We start from the raw sequence: 15485 nt of genomic DNA, 5'->3' as shown, positions 1-15485 counted from the left end.
AAAACAATTATGAAAGGTTTGGGTGTTTGATGTGGTCCAATGGCTCTGTGAAAGGGGCAGTTTGATGGGGTTCAGTGTGTGAAAGGGGCAGTTTGATGGAGTTCAGTTTCTTTGTGAATGATTGGAGAGTTTGATTAGGCGCAATGTGTGTGTGACCTGGGTCCAGAGGAGTTTTGATCAGTGGTATTTGTTGATAATAGAAACGTCACTTTATCTTTTTAAAAGTCCTAAATCCAATTATTCTAAAGTATCAAAAGGATTAAAGTATTCATTATTTTCTGGGGGATAATCCCCCATGACTCTCTTGAAATGTACTACCAATCTTCCAGGAATGGGACGCTTGTCTTACGAACATAGGTTAGACAAGCAAGGGTTGCATTTGCTGGAGTTCTGATAGCAAAAAGATGACTCGGTTGAAGCATATAAGATCCTGTACAATCTTGACAACTCTTGTGGGAGAATATTGAACTAGAGGTCAGTCTCCAAAAATAGTGGTCGCTCATTTAAGACAGAGGGTCATGAATCTTTGCAACTCTCTTCCTCAAAAGGCAGTGGAAGCAGAGTCTTTATAGAATATCTTTAAGGCAGAGGTCAGCTGATTCTTGTTAAGAAAGGGGGTAGGTGGGAATGTGGGGTTGAGGTTATAGTCAGGTTAGCTATGATCTTATTGAATAGTGGAGCAGGCTTAAGGGGACAATTAGTCTACTTCTGCTTCATATGTTTGTATATTCCAGACAAAAACTGAAAAATTAGATTAGTGTAGTCAGATTCTTGTGAACCGATGTGAACATGAATGATCTCCTTCTGTGCTGTGAACATCAATAAATCTGTATCCGAATTCCCTGTTGGTGCTTTTGTTTACCTAGTTTCTTCGCTCCCATAAGTTGCAAAGCCTGTTTTTCACAGCTCTTTGTTGCTTCTTCTGGTCTTGGGCTGTAAATAAACTGTAAATAAAGCAATGGTTTGGCGGTGTAAGTGCAGTAAGTGTGAGTGTAAGAACGCAGACCGGGAAGGAAATAAAGCATGCCGAGATCAACAACCGCTGGTGGATGGGAACAGCAATATGATCAACGAACACCAAATGCCAGACATTAAAAATAAGGCCACAGACCAACTCCAGAAATGAACAAACAGCAACAACCCAGGCGAAAAACGGCCTGCAACTCCAACACCCACTGAATGGCACGACGGATGCCAGGGCTACACTACCCCCCCAATGCATCCCCGTCGAGTTCACGGGGCCAGTGCGGACCAGGACAGCTTTCTCAACCCTGCAACTGTGCAACAGTTTACGAGCACCACCGGCATGCTGGGGAACATTCAACAGCTGGAACACCCAGCTGCATAGACTCTGGACTCTGAGACTGGTAAATCTACCTTTTTATAATGGGGTTTAAAATTGCACTATCAATGTACGAAGCATTAAAGATACTTTGCGGTGTGTAGCCACACTTGGCTACCTAGCAAAGTTGAAAGCCGACCTACTGCTCCTGCAGGAGTGTTGAATTCCTCACCTCAACAGCTACAGGCGCTGGTCGAGCTGGTGGTCCCACGGGCCATCCATCTGGTCAGGAGGAAACGACTGTCATTCCTCCGGCCTGGGTATTCTGCTGCGGGGAGGCAACTTCACCATCTCCGACGTTAAGGAGGTAGTAGGTGGACGTTAGTAGCAGACGTTAAATACACAAACGTCCCTCTCAGACTCATTAACGTGTACGCCCCGGCCAGAAAGAGTGAGCGGCTGGCAGTCCTTCAGTAACTCCCACTGCTGTTGGCCACCTCCAAGCCTGTCAATCTGGGCGGTGACTTGAACTGCATCATCGATGCGGCTGGACGACCCAGCAGAGCTGACAGCAAACTAGACGCTGCGTCCAGGCTCCTGATGGAAATGGTAAAAGATGCCAAGCTGCTTGACGTCTTCGGCAACCCTGCAGACGGAGCGCAGCGTAGATACACATGGTCACAGCCAGACGGGTCCGTCCGCTCCAGGATAGACTTCCTCTTTGTGTCCCGTGCTTTCACGGTCAGGTCCACCGTTGTTAAGCCGGTGTTCTTCTCTGACCACTGCCTCCTACTGGCCAACTGTCACATGCAGGAAAACCAGGGGGCGGGCAGGGGGACATGGAAGCTGAATGTAAAACTGTTGACTCCAGAGAACCTCGAGGAACTTAAAAGGGATTACAAAGGTTGGAGAACCGTCAAACTCCTCTTTGAGTCTCCACATCTTTGGTGGGAAGCAATCAAGGGGAACATCAAAAGGTTTTTCATCCTCAAAGGCATTCAAAAGGTGAGAGAGAGACGAGGGGCAATGTCCAGGCTCCAGAAATGTATGCAGAATCTGCTCCAACTGCAGTCGATGGGGGTTGATGTCAAGGAGGATCTCCAAGAGGTGAAGAGCCAGCAAGCCTCGCTCTACACCTCGGAGGCCTCCAAGGTTATCTTCCGTTCCAGAGTCCGCTCCGTGGAGCAGGATGAAAAGTGCTCATGCTTTTTCTTCCAAAACGTGCACAGAGAGACCTCTGTGATCAGCAGTCTGAAGGAAGAAGATGGCTCTGTAAAGTCATCGCTGTCTCACATCCTGAGGATCAGTAAATTCTTTTATGCCGGACTGTATGATCTGAAGCCAACAGATAACACTGTTTCTCAGACCTTCCTGTCGTCTATCACGACCTATCTTTGTGACTCTCAAATCCTCCTCATCAATTTCTTTCTATCCCCGTTGAGGAAATGTTAACTCTGTGTCGGGTGTGTGTGTGTCAGAGGTGTGTGTGTGCGTTGGGGTGATTGTGAGTATCAAGAATGAGTGTGTGTGTGTTTTTCGTGGGGGGCTGGTGTGCTGGGTCTGAGCGTGTCAGATGTGTGTGTGCGAAAGTGGCACATGGTGCAGTGGTTAGCACTGGGACAACGGCGCTGAGGACCCGGGTTTGAATCCTGGCCCAGGGTCACTGTCCGTGTGGAGGTTGCACATTCTCGCCGTGTCTGCGTGGGTTTCACCCCCACAACCCAAAGGTGTGCAGGTTAGGTGGATTGGCCATGCTAAATTGCCCCTTAATTTAAAAAAATAACAAAATGATTGGGTGCTCTAAATTTAAAAGAAAAAAGATGGGTGTAGGAGTGTCGGGGTAGTGTGTCTGTTTAGGGGCAGCATGGTGGCGCAGTGCTTAGCACTGTTCCCTCACGGCGTTGAAGACTAGAGTTCGATCCAGGACCCAGGTCATTGTCCATGAGGAGTTTGCACATTTTCCTCAGTGTTTGCGTGGGTCTCACCCTCACAACCCAAAGATGTACAGGCTAGGTGGATTGGCCACATCAAATTGCCAATAAATTGGAACATAAAATGAATTGGGTACTCTAAATTTATTTTTAAACAATATAGTGTGTGGTGATGCATGTGGGATGGGGTGCGTGCGTGGGGATGGGGGTGGGGACTCCAAAAACCTCCTCATCAATCTTTCTATTTCCGTGTCAGAAAAGTTAATTGTTTCCTTGCTGAACAAAGATGGACAGACAAAGTTTTGAGAGAGAAAGTTTTCATTCCGGAAATCGGTCCATCGTTTGACTGACAGGTAGCTATGGGGCGGTTCGCTTCCTTTTAAGGCCAATACGCAAATAACATAGCGGACGTTTTAGGCAATGTGTTTCTTATAGAGAGGTATGTTCGACAATTTGTCAAAATCATACAACAGAACTAGTCTAATTCGGTAGAGATAATTGTAAGTAAAGTGACAGTTTGGCCGTGTAAATGCAGTAAGTGTGAGTGAAAGATGTGATGTGTGGTGTGGACTGGGAGGGTGTACTGTTTTTAAGCATACTTACCTGGCAGGTGTGAAACCATGATCAACAAGGTGGTTCGCCCAGGATGAGGCTAGCCCATTGCACTTCGGGTGTGCTGACGCCTGCGATGTCCCCAAATGCGGGATACTCGACTGCAAAATTTGTGGTAGTGGGGGACTGCGTTCGCGCTCTCCCCTGATTTACGAAACAAAAGTAGATTGATCCTTTTCAGATTGAGCAACCTGTTGGAAGCATCGCCCTAAAAACTCTCCAGGAGCCAACAACAGGGTAGCATGGTAACACAGTGGTTAGCATAGAGCATGCAGTTCAGAATGGGGCCGTTCAGCCCATCCAGTCTGCACCGACCCACTTCAGCCCTCACTTCTATCCTATCCCATTAACCTCTCCTAAACTTTTTTCGACAATGAGGGCAGTTTAGCATGGCCAGTCCACATAACCTGCACTTCTTTGCACTGTGGGAGGACACCGCAGCACCTGGAGGAAACCCACGCAGACTCCGCACAGACAGTGACCCAGCGGCGAAGCGAATCTGGCACCCTGGTGCTGTGAAGCCAGGGTGCTATCCACTTCTGCTACCGTGCTGCCCTGCAGTTGCTTCACAGCTCCACGATCCCAGGTCCCATTCCCGGCTCTGTGGACTCTGCACATTCTCCACGTGTCTGCGTGGCTTTCCTCCGGTTGCTCCCACAAGTCCCCAAAGGCATGCTGATAGGTAATTTGGACATTCTCAATTCTCCCGCTCTGTACCCGAACAGGCGCCGGATTGTGGCGACTGGTTGTTTTTCACAGTAACTTCATTGCAGTGTTAATGTAAGCCTATTTGTGACGATAATCATTGTATTTATTACAATCAACATCTTTGTGACTCTCACATCCTCCTCATCAATTTCTTTCTATCCCCGTTGCAGAAATGTTAACTCAGTGTCGGGTGTGTGTGTTGGGTGATTGTGAGTATCAAGAATGAGTGTGTGTGTGTTTTTCGTGGGGGGCTGGTGTGCTGGGTCTGTGCGTGTCAGATGGGTGTGTGCGAAAGTGGCACATGGTGCAGTGGTTAGCACTGGGACAACGGCGCTGAGGACCCGGGTTTGAATCCTGGCCCAGGGTCACTGTCCGTGTGGAGTTTGCACATTCTCGCCGTGTCTGCGTGGGTTTCACCCCCACAACCCAAAGATGTGCAGGTTAGGTGGATTGGCCATGCTAAATTGCCCCTTCATTTAAAAAAATAACAAAATGATTGGGTGCTCTAAATTTAAAAGAAAAAAGATGGGTGTAGGAGTGTCGGGGTAGTGTGTCTGTTTAGGGGCGGCATGGTGGCGCAGTGCTTAGCACTGTTCCCTCACGGCGTCGAAGACCAGAGTTCGATCCAGGCCCCGGGTCATTGTCCATGAGGAGTTTGCACATTTCCCTCAGTGTTTGCGTGGGTCTCACCCTCACAACCCAAAGATGTACAGGCTAGGTGGATTGGCCACATCAAATTGCCAATAAATTGGAACATAAAATGAATTGGGTACTCTACATTTATTTTTAAACAATATAGTGTGTGAGTGTGTGGTGATGCATGTGGGATGGGGTGCGTGCGTGGGGATGGGGGTGGGGAGCATGTCCCCATGAAGATTAACCTGACCCCGCCCCCAAATAAACCTGCAAACATGCCTCTCAATAAACTGCTCATGACGCTAAAAAACCTCTCCTAGAGACAACAACCAATATCTTCGTGACTCCAAAAACCTCCTCATCAATCTTTCTATTTCTGTGTCAGAAAAGTTAATTGTTTCCTTGCTGAATAAAGATGGACAGACAAAGTTTTGAGAGAGATAGTCTTCATTCCGGAAAACGGTCCATCGTTTGACTGATAGGTAGATAAGGGGCGGTTCACTTCCTTTTCAGGCCAATATGCAAATAGCATAGCGGACGTTTTAGGCAATGTGTTTCTTATAGAGAGGTATATTCGACAATTTGTCAAAATCATACAACAGAACTAGTCTAATTCGGTAGAGATAATTGAAAGTAAAGTGACAGTTTGGCCGTGTAAAAACAGTAAGTGTGAGTGAAAGATGTGATGTGTGGTGTGGACTGGGAGGGTGTACTGTTTTTAAGCATACTTACCTGGCAGGGGTGAAACCATGATCAACAAGGTGGTTCGCCCAGGACGAGGCTAGCCCATTGCACTTCGGGTGTGCTGACGCCTGCGATGTCCCCAAATGCGGGATACTCGACTGCAAAATTTGTGGTCGTGGGGGACTGCGTTCGCGCTCTCCCCTGATTTACGGAACTAAAATAGATTGATCCTTTTCTGGTCGAGCAACATGTTGGAAAGATCGCTCTAAAAACCTCTCCCGGAGCCAACAACAGGAGAGCATGGTAACACAGTGGTTAGCACAGAACATACAGTGCAGAATGAGGCCGTTCAGCCCATCCAGTCTGCACCGTCTCACTTCAGCCCTCACTTCTATCCTATCCCCTTAACCCATTAACCTCTCCTAAACTTTTTTCGACAATGAGGGCAGTTTAGCATAGCCAGTCCACATAACCAGCACCTCTTTGCACTGTGGGAGGACACCGCAGCACCTGGAGGAAACCCACGCAGACTCCGCACAGACAGTGACCCAGCAGCGAATCGAATCTGGCACCGTGGCGCTGTGAAGCCACCGTGCTATCCACTTCTGCTGCCCTGCAGTTGCTTCACAGCTCCACGATCCCAGGTCCCATTCCCGGCTCTGTGGACTCTGCACATTCTCTGCGTGGCTTTCCTCCGGTTGCTCCCACAAGTCCCCAAAGGCATGCTGATAGGTAATTTGGACATTCTCAATTCTCCCGCTCTGTACCCGAACAGGCGCCGGATTTTGGCGACTAGTTGTTTTTCACAGTCACTTCATTGCAGTGTTAATGTAAGCCTACTTGTGACGATAATCATTGTTATTATTACAATCAACATTTATGTGACTCGCAAATCCTCCTCATCAATTTCTTTCTATCCCCGTTGAGGAAATGTTAACTCTGTGTCGGGTGTGTGTGTGTCAGAGGTGTGTGTGTGCGTTGGGGTGATTGTGAGTATCAAGAATGAGTGTGCGTGTGTTTTTCGTGGGGGGCTGGTGTGCTGGGTCTGTGCGTGTCAGATGGGTGTGTGCGAAAATGGCACATGGTGCAGTGGTTAGCACTGGGACAACGGCGCTGAGGACCCGGGTTTGAATCCTGGCCCAGGGTCACTGTCCGTGTGGAGTTTGCACATTCTCGCCGTGTCTGCGTGGGTTTCACCCCCACAACCCAAAGATGTGCAGGTTAGGTGGATTGGCCATGCTAAATTGCCCCTTAATTTTAAAAAATAACAAAATGATTGGGTGCTCTAAATTTAAAAGAAAAAAGATGGGTGCAGGAGGGTCGGGGTAGTGTGTCTGTTTAGGGGCGGCATGGTGGCGCAGTGCTTAGCACTGTTCCCTCACGGCGTCGAAGACCAGAGTTCGATCCAGGCCCCGGGTCATTGTCCATGAGGAGTTTGCACATTTCCCTCAGTGTTTGCGTGGGTCTCACCCTCACAACCCAAAGATGTACAGGCTAGGTGGATTGGCCACATCAAATTGCCAATAAATTGGAACATAAAATGAATTGGGTACTCTAAATTTATTTTTAAACAATATAGTGTGTGAGTGTGTGGTGATGCATGTGGGATGGGGTGCGTGCGTGGGGATGGGGGTGGGGAGCATGTCCCCATGAAGATTAACCTGACCCCGCCCCCAAATAAACCTGCAAACATGCCTCTCAATAAACTGCTCATGACGCTAAAAAACCTCTCCTAGAGACAACAACCAATATCTTCGTGACTCCAAAAACCTCCTCATCAATCTTTCTATTTCTGTGTCAGAAAAGTTAATTGTTTCCTTGCTGAATAAAGATGGACAGACAAAGTTTTGAGAGAGATAGTCTTCATTCCGGAAAACGGTCCATCGTTTGACTGATAGGTAGATAAGGGGCGGTTCACTTCCTTTTCAGGCCAATATGCAAATAGCATAGCGGACGTTTTAGGCAATGTGTTTCTTATAGAGAGGTATATTCGACAATTTGTCAAAATCATACAACAGAACTAGTCTAATTCGGTAGAGATAATTGAAAGTAAAGTGACAGTTTGGCCGTGTAAAAACAGTAAGTGTGAGTGAAAGATGTGATGTGTGGTGTGGACTGGGAGGGTGTACTGTTTTTAAGCATACTTACCTGGCAGGGGTGAAACCATGATCAACAAGGTGGTTCGCCCAGGACGAGGCTAGCCCATTGCACTTCGGGTGTGCTGACGCCTGTGATGTCCCCAAATGCGGGATACTCGACTGCAAAATTTGTGGTCGTGGGGGACTGCGTTCGCGCTCTCCCCTGATTTACGGAACTAAAATAGATTGATCCTTTTCTGGTCGAGCAACATGTTGGAAAGATCGCTCTAAAAACCTCTCCCGGAGCCAACAACAGGAGAGCATGGTAACACAGTGGTTAGCACAGAACATACAGTGCAGAATGAGGCCGTTCAGCCCATCCAGTCTGCACCGTCTCACTTCAGCCCTCACTTCTATCCTATCCCCTTAACCCATTAACCTCTCCTAAACTTTTTTCGACAATGAGGGCAGTTTAGCATAGCCAGTCCACATAACCAGCACCTCTTTGCACTGTGGGAGGACACCGCAGCACCTGGAGGAAACCCACGCAGACTCCGCACAGACAGTGACCCAGCAGCGAATCGAATCTGGCACCGTGGCGCTGTGAAGCCACCGTGCTATCCACTTCTGCTGCCCTGCAGTTGCTTCACAGCTCCACGATCCCAGGTCCCATTCCCGGCTCTGTGGACTCTGCACATTCTCTGCGTGGCTTTCCTCCGGTTGCTCCCACAAGTCCCCAAAGGCATGCTGATAGGTAATTTGGACATTCTCAATTCTCCCGCTCTGTACCCGAACAGGCGCCGGATTTTGGCGACTAGTTGTTTTTCACAGTCACTTCATTGCAGTGTTAATGTAAGCCTACTTGTGACGATAATCATTGTTATTATTACAATCAACATTTATGTGACTCGCAAATCCTCCTCATCAATTTCTTTCTATCCCCGTTGAGGAAATGTTAACTCTGTGTCGGGTGTGTGTGTGTCAGAGGTGTGTGTGTGCGTTGGGGTGATTGTGAGTATCAAGAATGAGTGTGCGTGTGTTTTTCGTGGGGGGCTGGTGTGCTGGGTCTGTGCGTGTCAGATGGGTGTGTGCGAAAATGGCACATGGTGCAGTGGTTAGCACTGGGACAACGGCGCTGAGGACCCGGGTTTGAATCCTGGCCCAGGGTCACTGTCCGTGTGGAGTTTGCACATTCTCGCCGTGTCTGCGTGGGTTTCACCCCCACAACCCAAAGATGTGCAGGTTAGGTGGATTGGCCATGCTAAATTGCCCCTTAATTTTAAAAAATAACAAAATGATTGGGTGCTCTAAATTTAAAAGAAAAAAGATGGGTGCAGGAGGGTCGGGGTAGTGTGTCTGTTTAGGGGCGGCATGGTGGCGCAGTGCTTAGCACTGTTCCCTCACGGCGTCGAAGACCAGAGTTCGATCCAGGCCCCGGGTCATTGTCCATGAGGAGTTTGCACATTTCCCTCAGTGTTTGCGTGGGTCTCACCCTCACAACCCAAAGATGTACAGGCTAGGTGGATTGGCCACATCAAATTGCCAATAAATTGGAACATAAAATGAATTGGGTACTCTAAATTTATTTTTAAACAATATAGTGTGTGAGTGTGTGGTGATGCATGTGGGATGGGGTGCGTGCGTGGGGATGGGGGTGGGGAGCATGTCCCCATGAAGATTAACCTGACCCCGCCCCCAAATAAACCTGCAAACATGCCTCTCAATAAACTGCTCATGACGCTAAAAAACCTCTCCTAGAGACAACAACCAATATCTTCGTGACTCCAAAAACCTCCTCATCAATCTTTCTATTTCTGTGTCAGAAAAGTTAATTGTTTCCTTGCTGAATAAAGATGGACAGACAAAGTTTTGAGAGAGATAGTCTTCATTCCGGAAAACGGTCCATCGTTTGACTGATAGGTAGATAAGGGGCGGTTCACTTCCTTTTCAGGCCAATATGCAAATAGCATAGCGGACGTTTTAGGCAATGTGTTTCTTATAGAGAGGTATATTCGACAATTTGTCAAAATCATACAACAGAACTAGTCTAATTCGGTAGAGATAATTGAAAGTAAAGTGACAGTTTGGCCGTGTAAATGCAGTAAGTGTGAGTGAAAGATGTGATGTGTGGTGTGGACTGGGAGGGTGTACTGTTTTTAAGCATACTTACCTGGCAGGTGTGAAACCATGATCAACAAGGTGGTTCGCCCAGGACGAGGCTAGCCCATTGCACTTCGGGTGTGCTGACGCCTGCGATGTCCCCAAATGCGGGATACTCGACTGCAAAATTTGTGGTAGTGGGGGACTGCGTTCGCGCTCTCCCCTGATTTACGGAACTAAAATAGATTGATCCTTTTCTGGTCGAGCAACATGTTGGAAAGATCGCTCTAAAAACCTCTCCCGGAGCCAACAACAGGAGAGCATAGTAACACAGTGGTTAGCACAGAACATACAGTGCAGAATGAGGCCGTTCAGCCCATCCAGTCTGCACCGTCTCACTTCAGCCCTCACTTCTATCCTATCCCCTTAACCCATTAACCTCTCCTAAACTTTTTTCGACAATGAGGGCAGTTTAGCATAGCCAGTCCACATAACCAGCACCTCTTTGCACTGTGGGAGGACACCGCAGCACCTGGAGGAAACCCACACAGACTCCGCACAGACAGTGACCCAGCAGCGAATCGAATCTGGCACCGTGGCGCTGTGAAGCCACCGTGCTATCCACTTCTGCTACCCTGCTGCCCTGCTGTTGCTTCACAGCTCCACGATCCCAGGTCCCATTCCCGGCTCTGTGGACTCTGCACATTCTCTGCGTGGCTTTCCTCCGGTTGCTCCCACAAGTCCCCAAAGGCATGCTGATAGGTAATTTGGACATTCTCAATTCTCCCGCTCTGTACCCGAACAGGCGCCGGATTTTGGCGACTAGTTGTTTTTCACAGTCACTTCATTGCAGTGTTAATGTAAGCCTACTTGTGACGATAATCATTGTTATTATTACAATCAACATTTATGTGACTCGCAAATCCTCCTCATCAATTTCTTTCTATCCCCGTTGAGGAAATGTTAACTCTGTGTCGGGTGTGTGTGTGTCAGAGGTGTGTGTGTGCGTTGGGGTGATTGTGAGTATCAAGAATGAGTGTGCGTGTGTTTTTCGTGGGGGGCTGGTGTGCTGGGTCTGTGCGTGTCAGATGGGTGTGTGCGAAAATGGCACATGGTGCAGTGGTTAGCACTGGGACAACGGCGCTGAGGACCCGGGTTTGAATCCTGGCCCAGGGTCACTGTCCGTGTGGAGTTTGCACATTCTCGCCGTGTCTGCGTGGGTTTCACCCCCACAACCCAAAGATGTGCAGGTTAGGTGGATTGGCCATGCTAAATTGCCCCTTAATTTAAAAAAATAACAAAATGATTGGGTGCTCTAAATTTAAAAGAAAAAAGATGGGTGCAGGAGGGTCGGGGTAGTGTGTCTGTTTAGGGGCGGCATGGTGGCGCAGTGCTTAGCACTGTTCCCTCACGGCGTCGAAGACCAGAGTTCGATCCAGGCCCCGGGTCATTGTCCATGAGGAGTTTGCACATTTCCCTCAGTGTTTGCGTGGGTCTCACCCTCACAACCCAAAGATGTACAGGCTAGGTGGATTGGCCACATCAAATTGCCAATAAATTGGAACATAAAATGAATTGGGTACTCTAAATTTATTTTTAAACATTATAGTGTGTGAGTGTGTGGTGATGCATGTGGGATGGGGTGCGTGCGTGGGGATGGGGGTGGGGAGCATGTCCCCATGAAGATTAACCTGACCCCGCCCCCAAATAAACCTGCAAACATGCCTCTCAATAAACTGCTCATGACGCTAAAAAACCTCTCCTAGAGACAACAACCAATATCTTCGTGACTCCAAAAACCTCCTCATCAATCTTTCTATTTCTGTGTCAGAAAAGTTAATTGTTTCCTTGCTGAATAAAGATGGACAGACAAAGTTTTGAGAGAGATAGTCTTCATTCCGGAAAACGGTCCATCGTTTGACTGATAGGTAGATAAGGGGCGGTTCACTTCCTTTTCAGGCCAATATGCAAATAGCATAGCGGACGTTTTAGGCAATGTGTTTCTTATAGAGAGGTATATTCGACAATTTGTCAAAATCATACAACAGAACTAGTCTAATTCGGTAGAGATAATTGAAAGTAAAGTGACAGTTTGGCCGTGTAAATGCAGTAAGTGTGAGTGAAAGATGTGATGTGTGGTGTGGACTGGGAGGGTGTACTGTTTTTAAGCATACTTACCTGGCAGGGGTGAAATCATGATCAAAAAGGTGGTTCGCTCAGGACGAGGCTAGCCCATTGCACTTCGGGTGTGCTGACGCCTGCGATGTCCCCAAATGCGGGATACTCGACTGCAAAATTTGTGGTAGTGGGGGACTGCGTTCGCGCTCTCCCCTGATTTATGAAACAAAAGTAGATTGATCCTTTTCAGATTGAGCAACCTGTTGGAAGCATCGCCCTAAAAACTCTCCAGGAGCCAACAACAGGGTAGCATGGTAACACAGTGGTTAGCATAGAGCATGCAGTTCAGAATGGGGCCGTTCAGCCCATCCAGTCTGCACCGACCCACTTCAGCCCTCACTTCTATCCTATCCCATTAACCTCTCCTAAACTTTTTTCGACAATGAGGGCAGTTTAGCATGGCCAGTCCACATAACCTGCACTTCTTTGCACTGTGGGAGGACACCGCAGCACCTGGAGGAAACCCACGCAGACTCCGCACAGACAGTGACCCAGCGGCGAATCGAATCTGGCACCCTGGTGCTGTGAAGCCACCGTGCTATCCACTTCTGCTACCGTGCTGCCCTGCAGTTGCTTCACAGCTCCACGATCCCAGGTCCCATTCCCGGCTCTGTGGACTCTGCACATTCTCCACGTGTCTGCGTGGCTTTCCTCCGGTTGCTCCCACAAGTCCCCAAAGGCATGCTGATAGGTAATTTGGACATTCTCAATTCTCCCGCTCTGTACCCGAACAGGCGCCGGATTGTGGCGACTAGTTGTTTTTCACAGTAATTTCATTGCAGTGTTAATGTAAGCCTACTTGTGACGATAATCATTGTTTTTATTACAATCAACATCTTTGTGACTCTCAAATCCTCCTCATCAATTTCTTTCTATCCCCGTTGCAGAAATATTAACTCAGTGTCGGGTGTGTGTGTTGGGTGATTGTGAGTATCAAGAATGAGTGTGTGTGTGTTTTTCGTGGGGGGCTGGTGTGCTGGGTCTGTGCGTGTCAGATGGGTGTGTGCGAAAGTGGCACATGGTGCAGTGGTTAGCACTGGGACAACGGCGCTGAGGACCCGGGTTTGAATCCTGGCCCAGGGTCACTGTCCGTGTGGAGTTTGCACATTCTCGCCGTGTCTGCGTGGGATTCACCCCCACAACCCAAAGATGTGCAGGTTAGGTGGATTGGCCATGCTAAATTGCCCCTTAATTTTAAAAAATAACAAAATGATTGGGTGCTCTAAATTTAAAAGAAAAAAGATGGGTGCAGGAGGGTCGGGGTAGTGTGTCTGTTTAGGGGCGGCATGGTGGCGCAGTGCTTAGCACTGTTCCCTCACGGCGTCGAAGACCAGAGTTCGATCCAGGCCCCGGGTCATTGTCCATGAGGAGTTTGCACATTTCCCTCAGTGTTTGCGTGGGTCTCACCCTCACAACCCAAAGATGTACAGGCTAGGTGGATTGGCCACATCAAATTGCCAATAAATTGGAACATAAAATGAATTGGGTACTCTACATTTATTTTTAAACAATATAGTGTGTGAGTGTGTGGTGATGCATGTGGGATGGGGTGCGTGCGTGGGGATGGGGGTGGGGAGCATGTCCCCATGAAGATTAACCTGACCCCGCCCCCAAATAAACCTGCAAACATGCCTCTCAATAAACTGCTCATGACGCTAAAAAACCTCTCCTAGAGACAACAACCAATATCTTCGTGACTCCAAAAACCTCCTCATCAATCTTTCTATTTCTGTGTCAGAAAAGTTAATTGTTTCCTTGCTGAATAAAGATGGACAGACAAAGTTTTGAGAGAGATAGTCTTCATTCCGTAAAACGGTCCATCGTTTGACTGATAGGTAGATAAGGGGCGGTTCACTTCCTTTTCAGGCCAATATGCAAATAGCATAGCGGACGTTTTAGGCAATGTGTTTCTTATAGAGAGGTATATTCGACAATTTGTCAAAATCATACAACAGAACTAGTCTAATTCGGTAGAGATAATTGTAAGTAAAGTGACAGTTTGGCCGTGTAAATGCAGTAAGTGTGAGTGAAAGATGTGATGTGTGGTGTGGACTGGGAGGGTGTACTGTTTTTAAGCATACTTACCTGGCAGGGGTGAAACCATGATCAACAAGGTGGTTCGCCCAGGATGAGGCTAGCCCATTGCACTTCGGGTGTGCTGACGCCTGCGATGTCCCCAAATGCGGGATACTCGACTGCAAAATTTGTGGTAGTGGTGGACTGCGTTCGCGCTCTCCCCTGATTTACGGAACTAAAATAGATTGATCCTTTTCTGGTCGAGCAACATGTTGGAAAGATCGCTCTAAAAACCTCTCCCGGAGCCAACAACAGGAGAGCATGGTAACACAGTGGTTAGCACAGAACATACAGTGCAGAATGAGGCCGTTCAGCCCATCCAGTCTGCACCGTCTCACTTCAGCCCTCACTTCTATCCTATCCCCTTAACCCATTAACCTCTCCTAAACTTTTTTCGACAATGAGGGCAGTTTAGCATGGCCAGTCCACATAACCTGCACTTCTTTGCACAGTGGGAGGACACCGCAGCACCTGGAGGAAACCCACGCAGACTCCGCACAGACAGTGACCCAGCGGCGAATCGAATCTGGCACCCTGGTGCTGTGAAGCCACGGTGCTATCCACTTCTGCTACCGTGCTGCCCTGCAGTTGCTTCACAGCTCCACGATCCCAGGTCCCATTCCCGGCTCTGTGGACTCTGCACATTCTCTGCGTGGCTTTCCTCCGGTTGCTCCCACAAGTCCCCAAAGGCATGCTGATAGGTAATTTGGACATTCTCAATTCTCCCGCTCTGTACCCGAACAGGCGCCGGATTGTGGCGACTAGTTGTTTTTCACAGTCACTTCATTGCAGTGTTAATGTAAGCCTACTTGTGACGATAATCATTGTTATTATTACAATCAACATTTATGTGACTCGCAAATCCTCCTCATCAATTTCTTTCTATCCCCGTTGAGGAAATGTTAACTCTGTGTCAGGTGTGTGTGTGTCAGAGGTGTGTGTGTGCGTTGGGGTGATTGTGAGTATCAAGAATGAGTGTGCGTGTGTTTTTCGTGGGGGGCTGGTGTGCTGGGTCTGTGCGTGTCAGATGGGTGTGTGTGAAAATGGCACATGGTGCAGTGGTTAGCACTGGGACAACGGCGCTGAGGACCCGGGTTTGAATCCTGGCCCAGGGTCACTGTCCGTGTGGAGTTTGCACATTCTCGCCGTGTCTGCGTGGGTTTCACCCCCACAACCCAAAGATGTGCAGGTTAGGTGGAT

The 15485-nt window shown here is 48.3% G+C and overlaps 6 non-coding genes across 6 annotated transcripts; all 6 read left to right on the top strand.

Annotated features, from left to right (window-relative positions):
* The first annotated feature begins 3808 nt into the window (after positions 1-3808).
* Positions 3809-3972, top strand: LOC140406794 (U1 spliceosomal RNA). The gene has a single exon (XR_011939306.1). It is a non-coding gene; the product is annotated as a U1 spliceosomal RNA (small nuclear RNA).
* A 1921-nt stretch (positions 3973-5893) lies between these two features.
* Positions 5894-6057, top strand: LOC140406780 (U1 spliceosomal RNA). Its single transcript, XR_011939294.1, has one exon. It is a non-coding gene; the product is annotated as a U1 spliceosomal RNA (small nuclear RNA).
* A 1936-nt stretch (positions 6058-7993) lies between these two features.
* LOC140406792 (U1 spliceosomal RNA) lies at positions 7994-8157 on the top strand. The gene has a single exon (XR_011939304.1). It is a non-coding gene; the product is annotated as a U1 spliceosomal RNA (small nuclear RNA).
* A 1936-nt stretch (positions 8158-10093) lies between these two features.
* LOC140406795 (U1 spliceosomal RNA) lies at positions 10094-10257 on the top strand. Its single transcript, XR_011939307.1, has one exon. It is a non-coding gene; the product is annotated as a U1 spliceosomal RNA (small nuclear RNA).
* Positions 10258-12201: 1944 nt separating this feature from the next.
* LOC140406786 (U1 spliceosomal RNA) lies at positions 12202-12365 on the top strand. Its single transcript, XR_011939300.1, has one exon. It is a non-coding gene; the product is annotated as a U1 spliceosomal RNA (small nuclear RNA).
* A 1921-nt stretch (positions 12366-14286) lies between these two features.
* LOC140406796 (U1 spliceosomal RNA) lies at positions 14287-14450 on the top strand. Its single transcript, XR_011939308.1, has one exon. It is a non-coding gene; the product is annotated as a U1 spliceosomal RNA (small nuclear RNA).
* Positions 14451-15485: the final 1035 nt, after the last annotated feature.

This window comes from Scyliorhinus torazame, unplaced genomic scaffold, assembly GCF_047496885.1.
Source record: "Scyliorhinus torazame isolate Kashiwa2021f unplaced genomic scaffold, sScyTor2.1 scaffold_864, whole genome shotgun sequence".
Taxonomy (NCBI): Eukaryota; Metazoa; Chordata; class Chondrichthyes; order Carcharhiniformes; family Scyliorhinidae; genus Scyliorhinus; species Scyliorhinus torazame.
Note: the sequence above shows the minus strand (reverse complement) of the source record. Positions and strands in the feature narration are given on the sequence as shown.